The sequence below is a fragment of the Megascapheus bottae genome, chromosome 11 (assembly GCF_031878675.1).
Source record: "Megascapheus bottae isolate mThoBot1 chromosome 11, mThoBot2.hap1, whole genome shotgun sequence".
NCBI lineage: Eukaryota > Metazoa > Chordata > Mammalia > Rodentia > Geomyidae > Megascapheus > Megascapheus bottae.
Window position 1 is genome coordinate 54,806,477 of NC_143519.1, and position 14,315 is coordinate 54,820,791.

At 38.1% G+C, this 14,315-nt stretch overlaps 1 long non-coding RNA gene across 1 annotated transcript in view; it reads left to right on the forward strand.

Annotated features, from left to right (window-relative positions):
* The window catches only part of LOC150057097 (uncharacterized), a 64,505-nt gene that overhangs the window by 26,498 nt on the left and 23,692 nt on the right, over positions 1 to 14,315 (forward strand). Inside the window, exons 3-4 of the long non-coding RNA XR_016537038.1 lie at positions 7,022 to 7,129; positions 7,794 to 7,896. This is a non-coding gene — a long non-coding RNA (uncharacterized LOC150057097). The remainder of the gene's footprint in view (positions 1 to 7,021; positions 7,130 to 7,793; positions 7,897 to 14,315) is intronic.

Below are 14,315 nucleotides of genomic sequence, written 5' to 3' on the forward strand. Positions count from 1 at the left end.
ACCTGTACCCATTCCCTAGGGCTTTCATATTATTCTCTCCCACTTCTTGAGACAGTGAGTGTGAAGTAAAGTTATTAAGAGGGGTCTTCCCAAGTCCTTCCCTTAGCTTATGATGACTCTCTTTCATCATTCTGTGGTTTATGTAGCTATAGCACTCTTGTATCATGTGCTGTCTTCATATTAATTTCCCTTCTCTGCTTTTCCCTTTTTTTCCTTTTCCTTTAAGAATATTTATTAGCGGGTTTAGAACCCAATGTAATCGATGATAGTCTCACCTCAATACTCTTAATTACATCTGCAAATATCCATTTCCAAATAAGGTCCTATTTACAGGTTCTGAATGGACACACCTTTTCAGAGGGACTCCATTCGAACTACCATACCACCGAATCCTGGTTTTCTATGTGTGCCCATGGAATTTTATCATTTATAACTTAATAATTCACTGGTAATGATTCACTGGTAATAATTTTCAAAGGAACACTATAAAATTCAGGAATGTGTTACCCCTATATCTACATGAGTCAGTAACATTGTTTGTTATTGTCCTAAAATACTTTGTGATCTCAAATTAGTGAGATCTCAAGGGAAATACCAAGTCATTTTTTTTCTTAAATCCAAGAAACTGATCTTAAGTTTATTTGGAAAAAATAAACAAGCAAGGAAAGCCAGATCAAACTAAAATAGTACAGGCTTAAATAAATACTAAAATATAGAATAAAGTCACACTAATTAAAGCATTAAATACTGACAGGTCAGTATAAGAGAACAGAAAGCTCTGAAAACCCAAAATATACCCTAATTCTGTAAGTGATGAAGGTACAGATCAGCTCAGTGGGGTTTGTCAGTACTTGGGCTTGAACTCAGGGTCTGGGACTCATTCCTTAACTTTTTTCTTGCCCTCAAGTCTAGCACTCTACTGCTTGTGTCACAGTTCTACTTCCAGATTTTGCTGTGCATACCACCAGTGCTTACCTAGATAGACTTGGGGAATCTAAGTATTTATTTAGAAAAAGTCAACGCTGGACATACATCTTATAGTTTACTAACTAGATACACTAAAAGTTGATCAAATATGTAAGTAGGGTGAATAAAAGACTAAAAGAAAAAATAAGACTTTAAAGTTAATTCCCAAAATGCAGAGTCTATAGCAAAGCAAAGAAGAAAATTTAATTCAATAAAAACAAGTTAAATTTCTACAATGCAAAAGAGAAAAAAAAGTATGCAAAAAACTCCACAAGTGGTAAATTATGACAATTTGTTTTCAACCTATATCACAGACAAATATCTTTAATATATAAAGCCTTTTGAGAAATGGAGATAAGAAGACCAAAAAAACCAACAGAATAATAAGAATATGGACGGGCATGAACAGGAAATACAAATAAATCATGAATAAATGATATTATGCTCAACTTGTTTTATAAAGAGAGACATACAAGTCAAAACCAGAAAGCCAAGTGGCGTTCTTACAACAGGTAAATCTCAGAGGGATGAACCTATAATGCCACATAAGGGAATATATATTGGACTCTCTTGCAGTGGAAGGAGAACTGTAAAATTGTCTAGCCCTGCAGGGTGAATCTGGAAAAAATTAAGGGCAATTAGACATGCATCTCATTGGCTTAGTAATTTTGTCTTGGGAAATCTATTCTAACAATACACAGGTATGCAAAGACACATGTAACATATCTTCAAGTCCAGAATGAGAACAGGCTTTAAAAAAAATCAATGCAGTAAAATACATACTATGGATCTGTCAGACAGAAGATGTTTTCAATTGGAAAAACTCTAAGATATATGTACAATTAAGAACAGAAAAGTATGATGTGTTTGTGAAAGTACAAGAATCTGGAACATCTATTTGTGTCAGAAAGGAGGATAATTCCCAAAGACTAGTGCAAATATATATATGTATTATTATTATTATTGTGGGTCATGGAGCTTGAACTTATCCTGGGAGCTGTCCCTGAGCTACCCAGAGCCAAGCCCTACTTCCCATTTTCTAGAGGTTAATCTAATTAACCTCTAGAGTCCTTTCATGCTCGGGCCAGCTTTAAATCTTGATCTTCAAATCTCAGCCTCTTGAGTAGCTAGGATTACAGGAGTGAGTCACCATGCAGGCTTTAATGCAAATATTTGAAATGAATTTAGGGATCAGGCCAAATTTGAAATATGAGTTGTGTGTGTCACACAGGATAAGGGCAGTGATGCAAGGTTTAGAAAAAGTGACTGAATTAAAAATTAAAATGTGTGTATATGGAAAGAAGCTCTTCTTAGATTTTTAGCTAATAAGTGTAGAAGAAATGCTAAAATTAGCAACTGCTTTTTTTCCTCCCCAGTTGTGGGGCTTGAACTCTGGGGCTGGGCACTGTCCCTGAGCTCTTCATCTCAAGGCTACCCTTTGAGCCGCAGCAACACTTCCAGTTTTCAAGCGGTCAATTGAAGATAAAAGTCACACAGACTTTAGTGCCTGGACTGGCTTTTAACTGCGATCCTCAGATCTTAGCCTCCTGAGTAGCTAGGATTACAGGCATGAGCCACTGTGCCCAGCAACTAACTGCTTCTTTTCAATGTCAACACAATAATTAATTCAGACAAGTACAGTAAGAACTATTGGGTGAAAGGAATTGTGTGTATGGAAAGTATTCTGCAGCTTTCATTTCCTTGCTAAACTTCCTCCCCACTAAATAAAAGATAAAGGTAACAAACATTCGAAAATCAAGATGAAATAATAGTGTGTGTTATAATGCTTTGTTCAATATTATCTTTAAAATAAAACCTGAATAAATTCTTCTATTGGACTGTGACTTCCTTTTCCAAACAAATAGAATAGAATAACTATCCAAAGGTGGATATATTTATTATTTTGATTATGATGGTGATTTCACAGATATACACATAGGTCAAGAAATGCACTGAAATTTTTACAGTTTACTCATGTATAGTTTATATAATACATTTACAGTTTATCTTGTATTATATATACCACGATAAAGCCCTGAAAATGAACATAAAGAAGAATAATTACAAAACTGAGCAATAATAAAAAATTGAGTGTCAATCAGTATCAGGGAATGAAATATGTAATTGAAGCAGCAGTAGGGGTGTAGCCTTAGTTGAGTTGCTTAACTGCTCTGTTTCAGCTTGTCTGGCTATAATGAGAAACAGAGCAGTAACTTTATTAAGAGTATGAGTAAGAGAAAGAGCACCTTTTAGCACAGAACTCTGTTGTTACTTAAAAGTATATGGCCCCAAGAAGGTCCAATAGAAAACACTCGCTAAAACCAACCCCTCCACATTCACCCAGGAGTCATTCTCTTTCAGAAGCAATCAGAGCCTGTGTGGCCATATCCCACACAGATTTCAGGAAAAGATTTCCCTATGCCCATGGGAAGTTCAAAGTTTCAGTGGCTGAATAATCTTACTTATGGAAGTTCTGACATTTTATTTTGTTTTTAGGCTTGGTGGTATTAGGGCTGAAACTCAGGGTATGGTGTGCTTGATAGATACTCACCACTGGGATATGCTCTATCTGTCCTTCTCCTCCTCCTCCTCCTCCTCCTCCTCCTCCTCCTCCTCCTCCTCCTCCTCCTCCTCCTCCTCCTCCTCCTCCTTCTCCTTCTTCAGAGGTTTGGATTTTACCTCAGGATGGTATCATGTGTCTTTTCTTTTACAAACATTGGATGGCTCACTACTTGTATTTGGACTTATCCAGCAAAAATGTTATTATCTCTAAGAAGATCCATTATCTTTACCTTTTGCAGTTAAGCATAATACTCATCTTTGGTTCACAGAACAGCTGTTTATCGAAGCCTGAGAACTCACCATCTTCAGTAGCAAGCTTACCAACAGTCCTTGCCTTGTTACCTGTGTTTCATTCATCACCTTCACTATCACTGGAACCACAGTCAGTACCAGTGAACCATGAAAGCTAGATAGGATCAAAGGTGGATCCCTGTGCCTGCCAGTCATCGGCAAACATATAGTACTGATTTTTTTGTTTTGCTTTTCATTGCATCTTTTATTATTGAGGTAATATATTAAGGGGTTACAGTTACATTCGCCAGATAGTAGGTGCATTACTTCTCACACACTGATACCCTTCTTACGTTTTTGTCCCCATTTGCCTCCCCCTCCCCCTCCCAATCATCTTGTTTTCTCCCCTTCCTTTTCCTATTTCAAATAAACGTATATATAATATACCAGGTAACAAAGTCAGACACAGTAACAATATGAGATTAATCAAAGGGCAACAAAGGAGAAGAAAAATAACATAGTTCATTAAGAACAGTGATCACTCAAGACAAAGCTCTTCTTTCCATATCCTAGAGATTCTTTCATTCACTACTGATTTTTTTAAGTCATTACAAAGGTGAACAATAAAATGCAGGGCAGAAAAAATAGTATTAATGAATTTATATTGGAGGTTAAACAGTTTTCCAATCACATTCCATTTTATACCTAAAAATATAGCCTTACCTACTCCATGTTTTCCTTCTCTTCTTATTTTCCAAGTCTTACGATCATTTAGTTTAGAATTTGGCAAACGTTTCCTGGAAAGACTCAAGTCATAAATATTTAAGGCTTGACTGCCTAAGAATCACCATAAAAGTTATTATGATGGTACTTATGTAGTCATGTCAAGTGAAACCATTTAACAATTTAAAGGCTATTCTTAGATCATTGGCCATGGAGGGAAAGAAAGGAAGGAAAGGAAGAAAGAAAGAAAAAGAAAGAAAGAGAAGGAAGGAGGAAAAGAAAAAAGAAAGGAAGGAAGGGAAGGCAGGAAGGAGGAAAAGAAGGAAGCAAGGAAGGAAAGGAAGGAAGAAAGGAAAGAAAGAATGGAAAAAAGAAAAGAATAAACAGCAGGTTGGAATTGGCTCACTGTCCATATCGTGTGCAATTTCTTAATTTAGTTAAACGATATTCACCTTCAGTGCTCTAACCCTAATTGAATCTAGTTTGAAAGATTACTTTTTAAAAAATTGTCATGTCCAAGTGACTTATTATAAGACAGGAAGAGATTAAACCTCATACAAATCTTACTGGACTTATTCTGGGGGAAACTGGGAATTTTAGATTCCTTCCATTATTTTCCTTTGAAATACTTAATATTTTTGTTGTTTTTCATAACCTATTTAACAGAAAATACACTTATATCAGTGCCTCGAGATTTTCCCACACTTGGCATTATTTTTTCAATTGGCACCATTTTGGATCTTCAAAAAGAACTTTGCTGGGCTAATTTCAACTATTTCATAAATAGCTAGATGCTAACATTCTTTGGTTGATGCTGCCTAAATTATTAGAATTCTTTGAACATGTTAACGTTTTTTAGATGAATAAATATTTCCCTAGAGAAATGCCTTTTTAGAAACCAAGCTTTTCCTGAACTTTCACAGACAAACATGTCTTTGCTATTCCTAAATATTTAAAGTGAGTGAGATCATTTGATTTATCTTTTGCCTTACTGCGTCTTGGAGTCCAGTAGAAGCATCAGTGTCCATATGGAAACTGCAGATTACCTAGGAAATTCTCCAGTGACTGTCAGGATCTTTCCACCCTCCCCAAGTCTACTGCCCCATCTCTGTAGCTTCCTTTCATTAGATACGTATAACAAAGAGGAGACATGGTAGAAAGAAAGAGAAGGTATATAAACGTTAGAATAAGGTAAGTGACACCTTCAAGTAGCAGTGTATAGGATCAAGAAGTCAAGAACTCAGACAAACAAAAATCCTATTCTTTTTAGAAGTAAAAATAAAGCAAGATGGCAATCAATTTTGAGTGGGAGATATGTTCATGGTAAGATCATGTTATATATTCCCAGTTCTTTATGAGAGGAAATCCCTAGTTAGCTATGCTCCCACCATCAAAAATAGAAAGCCTGTCTGTCTCAGTACTACTTCTACCCATCATATTTTCTTGTCTGCTCTTACTACTCTACTTTGGGGGAGCCTACCAATCTGCAGCCACTCTGTCCACTTTCTTAGGTTTCCACTCCGTCCTTAGAATGATTCTCTTCATCTTTCTGTTCAGATGAGGATAATCCTGAAGACCCCTGGAATTTATTAACTTACAAACACTAATGTTTCTTCCTTTCTCTACACACACATGCACACATTCTCTTTTCAATTGCTGCAAACTAGAGATATTTTCCCAAAGCCTTCTTTTAACCATGAAATCTTCAATGAATCTGAATTTAAGCCCTGCTACAGTTGCCCCTTATTTAAGGGTTTCTAATGTCGCAAAGTAGTTCTCTTTGATATATACATTCACCTTAAACCCCAAACAATTTCATCTGCGAAGATGAGAAGGAAGGAGGGAAGAATCACCTGTCACGATTGGGATTCTGGTTAAGAGGATTGTGGGAATAGTGGTGTCCCTGCTGAGAAAACATCAGTTTGCACACAGTGAATTGGAACAATTTACAGGATTATCCGGGGGCAACATAGAGGGAAGCATAAAATGGATCAGAAGTTCAGAATAGATATGTGCACTTTCAAGTCATATTGAGAACATTGGGTGATAACTGAAGTCATAAAATTGGGTGAGATCACCCCCATTGAATGGGAATGGAGCACAGAACATTCACAAGATGGAACTAACAGAACATTCACAGGATAAAAGGAGAAAGAATTCAGAAAGTCACACAGATAGGAGAGGCTAAGATAGAAGCAACTCAAGAAAATTTTGCTGAGCACAAGTAGCTCATGCCTGTCATCCTAGCTACTCAGCTGACTCAGAACTAAGGATCATAGTTTAAAGTCAGCCTGGGCAGGAAAAGACTTATCTCCAACTAATCAGCCATAAATCTGGAAGTAGAGCTGTGGGTCAAGTAGTAGAGCAACAGCCTAGAGCAAAAAAGAGTTCAGATACAGTGCCCAGGTCCCAAGTTCCATTCCAGCATCAGCACACACATGTAAAAAGAAAAAAATAGCTCTTACCATTGATGCCATGAATAAAGTGCATTAAAGTCTTGCTTTCTTCTAATACATAAAACAGTGCTTGTCTTTAATAGATGATGAATATTTTCTGAAGCCCGAATAAAGAAAGGACTCCATTATTTTCTGAGAATTCCTAGAAGCCAAATGAGATACACATGGAGAAATGGATGTCAAATTCTCTGGTAAGAATATTGGTGATGCTTTGGGTAAGAACCATTTCTGTTGGGAGAGCCAGCGCTGAGGAATTTAGCCTTTAGATGTGCCGAGGAGCAGTAAACAGTAACAAGGTGGAACCAGAAAGTGTAGACAAGCTTTTCAGTAAAAGAAGAGAAAGATCAGTACCTGAAAAATACTATGGGGTGACAAACTTTTTGTTTATTTACTTTCAGAGTTGAGAGATTTTACTATATTTAAGTATTGATGGCAAAGAGTCAATGAGCTCCGAATGCCAGACAAGCAAAGAATGAAGACTGATGGTCAAAGAAGAGATAATCCATCAGTAAAATATTTCCAATTTGACTTGGAGAATGGGATTCAAAGACAAAGGAGGCTTGAACTCCTTCGGGTCAACCTTAGCCAGTTGATAGTGGGGTATAGGAAAGCTAAAGAAATTCCTGTTGACAGTACCTAATTTTTCTGTAATGCAGGAGGCAAATCCATTTGATGGGAATTAGGCAAACTAATTAATTTCCTAGGTTGCCTGGAAGTTCCTAATTTATATTTCTATAGAACATATGTCATACCCTTAGGACCTCCCCAGAAGCTATTACTAATTAAGGCTTTTTAATAGGCCAACTGTAAGTGCTGATTTTCATTGCTTATTTCCTAATTTATGCCACTTTCCAGAATGAAAATGGTGATGTTACTTGGCAAGGCTAGACATCCATTCTACTCTTCCTGGAGGCTGATTTGAGGATCCATGTCCTTGTTACCAAGGATTGTTTTCCAGGTATTTTCCTATCAGCCTTAGTGCATTTGAGAGATTGTGTATGGAGAGCCTTCTACATTTATAACATAATAAGTAGACTTCTTGTTTCATCAGTTGGATATAACAGATTTTCAGCTAAATAAAATGACTGATCAACGTAAGTCATCATGCTGAATGAATTTAATTCAGTCAAAATCAAGAGGAATTGAACATTTGTCATTTTACTGAAGGTGGATGATTCTTGGGGTTTTTACGTATTGAAAATAACTTTGGATTCCTACTATTTATTGGCATAGTCTTGGGGAAAGACTACTGAGGTTCTGTGAGCTCTTGAATTGTATGTTGTCTTAACTTACTTAAGGTATTCTTACCCCCAGCCCCCAGGATTGCATTCTAGTGCTCTACCACTTGAGCCACAACCTCAGTTCACAAAGGTATCCAGCATATAACCATTTTCTTTCTTAAACCAAGAGTGTGAACCCCAGTTGCTCTTCCTGGTACTACGATGTTGTTTGTTTGTTTGGGTGGGTGGAAGTGTTGATTTATAACTCACTAATTCTCCAGGTAAATGGTTGCTTCAATAATGTTAGTTATATTCACCCACAGGGGTTCCTCAGCCCCTCTCATTGCATTTCCCCAAGGAAGCCTGTAATTTCACCCTCTCCTGGAGCTCTCGAGTGGTCTCTCCTCCCTCCTACTTGATTCCCCATCCAAATGGCCTTTCCTCCTCCCCCATTCTCTCTCCTACTTACTGGGTTGTGCAGTGCAATCCTCTCTCTCTCTCTCTCTCTCTCTCTCTCCCTCTCTCCCTCCCCCCTCTCTCCCCACCTGCCAGGGGACAACATGGCCCCACTAATAAACTCTTTCATTCTCCTCCTGTCCTGCCTGTGTGTGGTCCTGTGCCATGGTTTGCTTACATTGGTGCTGAAACCTGGGATTGAACCACTGACCTTTATATAATATTTTCTCAACAAACCAGACCCTCATTTTTGAAATTATTTCATTCTTTTAAGATGATATTTTAGCCATACTAATTTCTCAAAGTAATGCAGATTTTTGAAAGTTTCTCCTTAAGAATAATAATGTGTACTAACTTTATAGTAAAGCAACCAAGAGTGACTTTCTCTGTCTAAAATGTGTAGCCCTATAGTCACCTAAAATATAACCTCCTGCAGACATAGATTCAAACCCTGACTTGTTCATCTTACATGAAAAAAGAAGTAATACAAATATATGCTCATGGGCCACCGTTGTTTCTAGACTGTGGAGAGGCACAGCATTCTGATGGGGGTATATGACAGAGCAAGAGCAAAACAGCTCAACTCATGGTGATCATGAAGGAGAGAGAGAGAGAGAGAGAGAGAGAGAGAGAGAGAGAGAGAGAGAGAGAGAGAGAGAGAGAGAGAGAGAGAGAGAGAGAGAGGAAGATGTTTCACCTCCTAAATTTCTGTCATCTAGCAATAGTCCATTAAACCAGGAAATCATCAATAGATAAACCCATTGATGAGATCAGAGCCCTTGCCATAGTACAATCACTTCCTCAAAAGTTTTTCCTATAAATAGTATGCATTAGAGAATTTGTGGATACTTCATCCTAATCATGACAAATATGTAGGAAGATTATCACAGACTGTATGCAGAAGGAAAGATATAGTATGTAATGAGACAGTCTAATTTTAATGGAGCCCAAAGGGCTTCAAAGAAGTGTCATTTAAGTAGATTTTGAAAATATAAGTAGAGTTGAATTGCTGGGGTCAGAGATGGGAGGAATTTCCAGGCAGTAGGAATAAGATATTTGACTTCTGGACAGTGTACCTCAGTGACTTCACCTAGACACAAGATCCAAGAGTGCATTTACAGGCGTTCAGGCCCTAGGAAACAGTTACAAATAATATTTAAGCATCGAGATGGTATTTTTGGACCATAAGTTCATTTGCCAAAATGATTTCAGCAAAGGATGATTAATTTACCACACACATTTTCTTTTTTACAGTATTTTAAATTAAATTCTGATGCTTCACAAAAAAAGTTTAGCAAATAAAAGAACACAAAGAAAGTCTGCTCTGGTCACACACACACAAAAAGAAAATATTCTATCTTCACTGTATATACTACATTGCAAAGGTATGGCCAGCAGCTTCCGGAAAAACAAATAAACACAATCAAAATGACAAGAAAATAAAAATAAGACAATTTGTACCTCATATAGTATAGGGCTGGTGACCACATGTTGTTCCCTTTCCAGTCGTCACAGCCAGAAAGAAGTCTTGGTTCATTTATGTGTTCAGTCTCATTCCTCACTGTGACTGAACGAGATGAATGTAATCCTTTGGCTGTCAGCTTCATTCTTATTAATTGCAGCCCCTGGAGTACTCAGGTACTGATATAGTTCCTTATCCTCACTTCATAAAGAGGAAGGGCATGACCCTCATTCTAATTTCACATATCTTTATCTGAAAGGTTAAGGTAATAAAGATCAGTGCGCATATTTGTAAAAGGAAAGCAGCACAGAATTAATGCTTAGGATTCCTTTCCCTATGTGGTGTTTCTGAGAAGCCTCAGAAACTTCACTTTCTTATGCTGGTCTGTTAAAGAGAATTTTCTGAATGATATATTAATTCTCTACTGGGATTCATGTTTATCATTTCCCTCTTGTTTTAAACAATCCACACCCATCCTTCCTTTCAAGTTTTTAATGCATGTTTTGCACAATTGGCAAGGAGCCAATTGGTAGAACATTTGCCTAGATGCATAAAGCCCCGGGTTTGAGTCCTTGACCACATACACAGAAAATGCCTGAAATGGCACTGTGGCTCAAGTGGCAGAACTCTAGCCTTGAACAAAATGTATCCAATGACAGTTCCCAGGCCCTAGGTTCAAGCCCCAGGACCGATAAAAAATTTTTATTTTTCCACAATATAATGTTGGAAATTTTGACTTAACTCTACATGTAAGATTTCCATTGCATGGTGTATTAATGATACCTCCCCTCCCTCCCTCCCCCAAAGAAGTATTCCTAGCTACTCAGACAGTTGAGACCTGTAAGGTCCAGATTCAAGGCCAACCTGACAAAGAAAAGTCTACCAGAACTGTCTCCAATACCAGCAAATGCCAGATTGGAAACATAGTCCAAGGGGTAAAGTACCAGCCCTGAGCAAGAAAGCCAAAGTAGAACACTAGCACTAAGGGGCAGGAGAAAGGAAGAAAACAGGTGGGATTCCATCTCGCATCCATCCTTTTTATACAAATAAATTGTCAGATATGTGTAGGGCTGGGAACCTAATATCTTATAAAGCATATCAAAATTTACTGTTTGCTTTAGAACCCCTATGGAGCTTGCATAATAATTGTAAAGAATCTATAAATGTATGCGCAGAAGGTATATACAGCACATGTATCAATATACTGGAACTTTTCACATGGCTATAAGCCCACTGTGATGAGATATGGGGCAATTTGAAAATGCTATTAAATTAATAACTTTTGTTCTTTCTATTTTTTCTAACAAGAAGTGAAAAATGATCACAACACCATTAAAAAGAAATCAAAAGTACATTCTGATGCTTTAAAAAGTTTTACATTTGATAGGATACAATGATTAAAACAGTTTTTTTCCAGCCTTTGATCACAGATCACGATCACATTTTAATACCTTCTTAGTTTGATACCGTATTTACCTAGCAAGAATGAGACTCAACAGAAACGGAGGGACGAGACATACTAATGCACCAGTGGTACTCACTAGTCACCATGTTGAAAATGAATTATGAGACTTGTTTGGGAGTGGAATAGGAAAACCTGGGAGGAAGCGAAGGAAGAGATGACACTGTTCGAAAACAAATGTACTCTCTATCTGGCATAACTGTAACCACTCTGTACATCACCTTATAAATCACGAGAAACAGAATGAGGCCCAGTTCAATCCTCAGTCCAAAAATAACAATAGCAACAATATTTACAATAAATACACCCCAATATACATGTACATATTTGTAAACGATGTTTATATACTGCTATGCTAACCTCTATGTACTTTATAAAAATCCTGTAGAAAAAAAAGCAGTGAATAAAATATCACAGCCTTGCAATCTGCTGGTCTCATTTTGTAGGACCACTGGATACAAAGATGGGACAGTACAAAATAATGTCCATAGGAACAAAAAGAATTAAGTTAGCATCTTTTGGAGTGACTGTACAGATTGGTTAGATGTGTGGAGAGGGCTTTTGGACACCGCTGACTTACTAAACTTCCTACTGATTCTGACTGTTAGTATAACAAGAAGTCACAATTACACATCTGCACTGCACCATCTGTTTTATGTATCAACATTGCTCTTTGGGAAGAACCACATGCTGGGAAAGACAAAACCATTCTTGCTCTGCCACATCACCTGACTGACATCGGAAACCATCTGAACAGTTTGCTGGGTCTTTGATTGCTTTCTACTTTACCGGGACTGAGAGCCCAGCCAGTGAGCAACACCACAGCGTCATCATTGTTCAAATTAATACCTATGGGGGAGGGGACACATTGGGGCTGAGAGGGTCAGGCCTGCCAACGATCCCTTAAAATACAGTTTTTCACAGGGACACTAAATCGAAGTCATGAGAACTTGGATACATGCCTTTTCCAGGTTGGATGTAGGAGGAACCATTTTCTGTTGGTGAAGAAACCCATTGATCATGGTGGCTACAGGAAGAGACACTTATTCATAAAACACTAGACCAGAAAAGCTGAGAGGCCAGGAGACTGTTACGAAGTCAGTGGCAGGATGAACATATTGAGAACAAGGGAACTTTTCTGAAGCACTTGGGATCCTAGTGGTGGTAGGCCAGTGTGGGAGAAGAAATTACTTAGCTGCAGACATCTTCTCCTAAGGAAATTCATCTGCTAAGTTTGCTATGGGGAAGGTCAGAACACAAGACACAAACTAGATTTTTTTTTTCTCTCAGGACTTGCCAGTAGGCCAGTCTGGTTTGGGAAGACAGGAAGCAGAATCTACAGCTGTGTGGATATTCTTACCTTGGTCTGTCAACACATAGATGCCACCACCACAGCATTTGCCAGTTGTGGTCACTGGGCAGAGAATGTGTCATGCCTCAGTATCAAGGATCAGGAAAGCTCAATTCTCTTCCCTAGAGAAATGAATTCTATGTTTAGAAATTAGGGTGTGTTGGAGAGTATCTTAGTTCTACTTCATTCACTCCAGAACCACCTGTTGGATTTTGAAAGTCAAATGGGAATGCAGGATTAAAGCTGATAGGACTGACTGGAAAATGGTTCTTCAGTGGGACATGAGAACATCTCTGATTAAACAGAAATGTGGCCATCCATCAACAAAGGAATGGTGATGAAATTTAAGACAAGAAAATAACACATGTCAGTATAAAAGTGTGAAAAAAAATAGCTTATCAATCGAGCACCAGTGATTCCTACCTGTAAACCTTGCTATTTAAGAGATTCAAAGGGTCACCATTTCAAATCAATAAAACAATCAATAAAAGCAGGGCTGGAGAAATGGCTTAAATGGTAGAGCCTCAGCCTAGCAAGCAAGCCAAGTAAGTACAAGTTAAGTGTAAACCCCAGTAGTATCCCAACCCCACCAACCCAACCAACTAAATAAATAACATCAACAATGACAAAACGTAGCTTTTTGAGACATTCAAAACCTGTTAAATAAGTCGTTGTGAATTTGTGTGTCTGTGTGTGTGGGAATTCTAGGGCTTGAACTGAGAGCCTGGGCAGGGTCCATTAGCTTTGTTTTTGTTAAGACTAAGCATTCTATCTCTTAAGACACATTTCCAGCTTCTTGGTGGCTAACTGGAGATAAGAGTCTCACAGACTCTCTAGACTCAGCTCACTTTGAACCGCAGTCCTCAGAGCTCTTCTGGCTGAGTAGCTAGGAGTACAGGGTGTGTTCACCAAGCGCAGCTCATGACCTTGCTTTACATCAATTTGTTTTTACACATCATTACTTAGTTCTTCGTAATAAATAGAAATTCATTAAGGAAAATAGATGCTGAATAAGCTATTGACGTTGAACGCAGAGAATGAATATCATAGAACTAGACTACTAGAAAAGTAATCACTACTTCTAGCACTGTGAGGAAAAGCACGAATGAGAAAGTGACAAGAACAATGAATGGCTGCCAACCCGCCGTATCATAGTGAAAGAATCAAGGACTTGTCGGGCACCAGTAGCTCATGCCTGGAATTCTAACTACTCAGGAGACTGCGATCTGAGGATCACGTTCGAAGTCAGCCCAGACAGAAAAGTCTGTTAAGACTCTTATCACCAATAAACTATTCAGAAAAAATCCCGAAGTGGCACTGTGACTCAAGTGGCGAAGTGCTAGCCTTGTGCACAAGAGGGCTTAGGGATAGCACCCAGGGCCCCAGGTGAAGCCCCAGAACTTGCAAAAAAAAAATAAAGAACTTG